Below are 5,220 nucleotides of genomic sequence, written 5' to 3'. Positions count from 1 at the left end.
GACATGCAATGCCTAGTATCCTTGAATGCTAAAGTTAATGAGACTAGTTGGCTGTGGCATCGTAGACTTGCACATATTAGCATGCATTCTTTTTCAAAATTAATTAAGAAAGAATTAGTTCTTGGTTTGCCAAAACTAAATTTTGAAAAGGATAGAATTTGTGATGCATGCCAATTAGGTAAACAAACTAGAGTTTCATTTAAATCCAAAAATATTATTTCAACTTCTAGACCTTTAGAGCTCTTGCATATGGACTTATTTGGACCAACTAGAACCACTAGTTTAGGAGGAAAATGATATGGTTTTGTAATTATAGATGATTACTCTCGTTTTACTTGAGTTTTCTTTTTGGCACATAAAGATGAAACTTTTCATATTTTCACTAAATTTCATCGAAAAGTCACTAATGAAAAAGGGTTTTCAATTCAAAATATTAGAAGTGATCATGGAACTGAATTTGAAAATCAAGACTTTGAAAATTTTTGTGATGAAAATGGAATTGGCCATAACTTCTCTGCTCCTAGGACACCCCAACAGAATGGGGTAGTTGAAAGGAAAAACAGAACCTTAGAAGAAATGGCCCGTACCATGCTTTGTGAAAGCAATCTTCCAAGATATTTTTGGGCGGAAGCAATTAACACAGCATGCTACATTTTAAATCGTGCTTTGATTAGACAATTTTTAAAGAAAACCCCCTATGAACTTTGGAAAGGAAGAAAACCAAATATTGCATATTTTCATGTTTTTGGTTGTCGATGTTTTGTATTAAATAATGGCAAAGAAAGACTTGGTAAATTTGACACAAAATCAGATGAAGCAATCTTTCTAGGTTACTCCTCCACTAGTAAAGCATTTAGAGTTTTCAACAAAAGAACTTTAGTAGTTGAGGAATCCATACATGTTGTTTTTGATGAATCTAACGATCTTCCTTCAAGGAAGAATGAGGATGTTGATGATGCAGATCCACTAATAGAAGGTATGAAGGAGATCACTCTGAAAGATTCAGCAACTCCAGAAGACAAGGATCAAGAAGACAAACAAGATGAGAGAGGTGAAGAAATTCAAGAACAACCTCAAGGTACAAATGACCTACCCAAGGAATGGAGGTATGTTCACAACCACCCTAAGGAGTTAATTATTGGTGATCCTATGCATGGGGTAAAAACCCATTCTTCACTTAGAGATGTAGTTAATCATTGTGCTTTTGTATCTCATCTTGAACCTAAAACTTTTGAAGAAGCTGAAAATGATCATAATTGGATTAATGCAATGCAAGAGGAACTTAATCAATTTGAAAGAAATAATGTTTGGACCTTAGTATCAAGACCTAAAAATTATTCAATAATTGGCACAAAATGGGTCTTTAGAAACAAATTAGATGAGCATGGAAATGTAATTAGAAATAAAGCAAGACTGGTTGCTAAGGGATATAATCAAGAAGAAGGAATTGATTTTGATGAAACCTTTGCACCTGTTGCTAGATTAGAAGCTATTAGACTTCTACTTGCATATGCTTGCTTTATGAAATTTAAATTATTTCAAATGGATGTTAAAAGTATATTTTTAAATGGATATATTGCTGAAGAAGTATATGTAGAACAACCCCCTGGATTTGAAAATCATGCTTTTCCTAATCATGTCTTTAGATTAAATAAAGCTTTATATGGATTAAAACAAGCACCTAGAGCATGGTATGATAGGCTAAGCAAATTTCTACTAAATAATAGTTTTTCAAGAGGTAATGTAGATACAACCCTCTTTATTAAAAGAAATCAAAATGATATGCTAGTTATACAAATTTATGTTGATGACATAATTTTTGGGTCTACTAATGAATCCCTTTGTCAAGACTTTGCTAAGCTTATGCAGGGGGAGTTCGAGATGAGCATGATGGGAGAACTCACCTTCTTCCTCAGACTCCAAATCAAACAATCAAAAGAGGGAATCTCCATCATCCAAAGCAAGTACACCAAGGAACTACTCAAAAGATTTGGAATGAAAAACTGCAAACCAATTGGCACACCAATGAGTCCCTCATGTAAGCTTGACAAGGATGATGAAGGTAAAAGTGTAGACTTAAAATACTATAGAGGTATGATTGGCTCATTATTATATTTAACTGCAAGTAGGCCTGATATCATGTTTAGTATTTGTTTATGTGCTAGATATCAATCTAATCCTAAAGAATCTCATTTGAATGCTGTTAAAAGAATCCTTAGATACTTAAATGGTACTCAAACTCTAAGGTTATGGTACTCTAAGGACTCACAAATTGAATTATTAGGATATTCAGATGTTGATTTTGCTGGATGTAAATTAGATAGAAAAAGCACAAGTAGAACTTGCCAATTTTTTGGAGTTAACCTAATCTCATGGTTTAGCAAGAAATAAAATTTGGTGGCACTGTCTACGGCTGAGGCCGAATACATTGCAGCCGAAAGTTGTTGTGCTCAAATCTTGTGGATTAAGCAACAACTCGAAGACTTTGGAATCAAACTTAATGAAACACCAATAAGATGTGACAACACAAGTGCCATAAATCTATCTAAAAATCCAATTCAACACTCAAGATCCAAACATATTAAAATAAGACATCACTTTATAAGAGAACATGTTCAAAACAAAAATATAATTCTTGAATATGTTTGCACTGAAAATCAATTAGCTGAAATCTTTACAAAGGCCCTTAGTGAGGATAGATTCTGTGAAATTAGGAGAAATCTAGGAATTCTAGATCTATATGCCTAAATTTTTCTCAATTTCCAAAAATTGATGTCAAATATTCTTAGAGCTCAATTTCCAACATCTATCCTGGTCCCAAAAGCTCAAGTTTATTATTCTAAAAACTTATCTTTGAGCAAAACTCTTTCTCCCAAAATTTCAAATTTTTCTGGAATTTATTCACATTTTTTTTGAATTTTTGAACTTCATGAGTCGACCCCCATGAGTCGACTCAATGGCAAACTTGTTATTTCCTCAAACTTCCCACGGGCTCATTGTTTTTATATGGGATCCTGTTCGTGAGACGACTCATTCTTTCATCTTCCTCCTTCCAAAAGCCGACTTCGCTAATTCCTTTTGCTCCAAATCCAAGGATCTAGCTCGAGGAACTTCTCCCTCCCCATCTCCACCAAAAATCGCCACCTTGGAAAGGAATTTCTTGTGCTTTCTCCCATTGTTTGGCACGGTTGGAGCGTGCCCTAGCACTCCACCGTTCTTCCCAAATCCACCTCTCTTCTCCACCAAAATCCCTCTTCACTCTCTTGTGATCCCTCCTCCACTCATTCACTTGAACCTCCAAGTCTCCTTGCCTGCTACTGTAGTGAATATGGCTCCAAAGATGAAGCTTCTCCAAAGAAGAAAGTCAGTCCGTGAGCCTGAAGAAAATGTCCAAAAGAAAAGGCAAGCTGCTCAGTCTTCCAATGCTCCCACTCCAGCTTCAGTATCTGCTCAAGGTCCCCCTCAATCCTCCCTAAGCTCCAGTAAGAATCCTCTATCTGATAGAAAAGTTGAAACCGGGAAGAATATAGATTTTCAGTTCTTTGAAAAAGAGGGTTTTACATTTGCAATCAAGATTAAAAACCTAGGATGGGGTTTCTACTGCTCCCTTAAGGAAGTCACCTATGTTGACCTAGTTAGAGAATTCTACCAGAATCTACATTATGGAAATGGGTCAGTGACTTCAACAGTCAAGGGTATTGATATTTGCTTGGATTCTAGTATATTGGAAGAAATACTTCATTTGCCTAGTGAGGGTTACTCTTATATGGAACTCCCAGTAAAAGAAGAGGGGATCAGAGTTATTCTAGGGGGAACGTATTCAGGGAGTTTAAATAAATTGGAAGCAAAGATTTTGTCCATTGAGATGAGGATCCTGCATCAGATGGTAATGAAGCTCTTCTTTCCTAGGAGTGGTAGGCATGATTTACTTTCCAGCAGAGATGTATGTATCATGTTTCATGTCATCACTCAGACCCCCCTGAACCTCCCTGCACTTATGATAGAGGCCATGAGAGAGACTTTGAACAGATCCAAGGCACACTTGCCTTTTGGTATGGCCCTTACTCGAGTATTTAGGAGGTTTGGAGTTAGCTGTGAGGGGGAGGCATCTACTAAGCTCTCTCATGTGGACACTTTCAACCAACACACCCTGCACCGAATGGGATTTATAAAGACTGATGGTGGTTGGATCAAGGGATCTGAGGAGAGAACTGAGGAGAGAGCTGGGGAAAGAGCTGAAGATAGAGCTGAAGACAGAACTGAAGGCAGAGCAGAAGAAGAAGGTCCATCATCTCCTGTACATGACTTCAGGGCAGCATCACTAAATATCCAGTTCATTCCTGATACAGAGGCTGGCCCTTTAGAGTTTACTAGGATGCCCACACCAGTGTATCAGCCAGAGAGCAGAGCACCTCAATCAGAGTTCAGACTGGCTGACGATCAGATCGAGCATATTTCACAGTGTGTGGCCTCTTTGCTATCTAGTCAGTGGAGCAGTACTACTTTTGCACCGGGAGCCACTTCTTCTGATCAGACCATGACTCCCCACATATCCACTGTGTTTCAGATGATATCAGATCAGTCCATCCGGATTCAGCAGCTTGAGGACACTGTCTGGAGACTGACTGGCAGAGTTCTTGACTTGCAGGGGCAAGTCCTTGCTTTGGCCCATCCTCAGCCACAGGAGTCTACTATTGAGGTCACAGACCTCACTGCAGAGGCTGGAAGGCTCAGAGGAGCACTAGAGGGTGGATATGAGTTACTGAGGAGAGAGATCCGAGGATCGAGTGAGCATGCATCCACTCAGTTCACTGCTCTACTTCAATCTGTTTCCAGAGCACTGAACGTACTTGATTCCATCAGGCTCACCCTTTCTGTTCAGTCCTTAGCCTCTCAGCGTTCTCAGCCACCCAGTTCTTCTCACTCTCCTGCTCATGCCAGAGGCAGAAGGGGTAGAGGATGCACTTCTGATAGAGATCCATCAGCTTCTCATACCATATCTGATGACTCCGATCCATGACTTGTCTTGATCATTACTAGATCCTAGGTGTTAGTGTCTTATTCTAGGATCTGTATTTTGGGGCCATGTATTGACAATTAGCTGGTTGACTATTATGAACTATATAATGAAACAATTATGGTTTTATGGTATCATCTTTTACTTATATTTCTACCTTTTGTAATGATGTCGATCATATTTTGGTTATATATATTCTCCTT

This window comes from Elaeis guineensis, chromosome 3 (genome assembly GCF_000442705.2).
Source record: "Elaeis guineensis isolate ETL-2024a chromosome 3, EG11, whole genome shotgun sequence".
NCBI lineage: Eukaryota > Viridiplantae > Streptophyta > Magnoliopsida > Arecales > Arecaceae > Elaeis > Elaeis guineensis.
The sequence above is the reverse complement of the archived record's forward strand: the minus strand, read 5'-3'. Positions refer to the sequence as shown.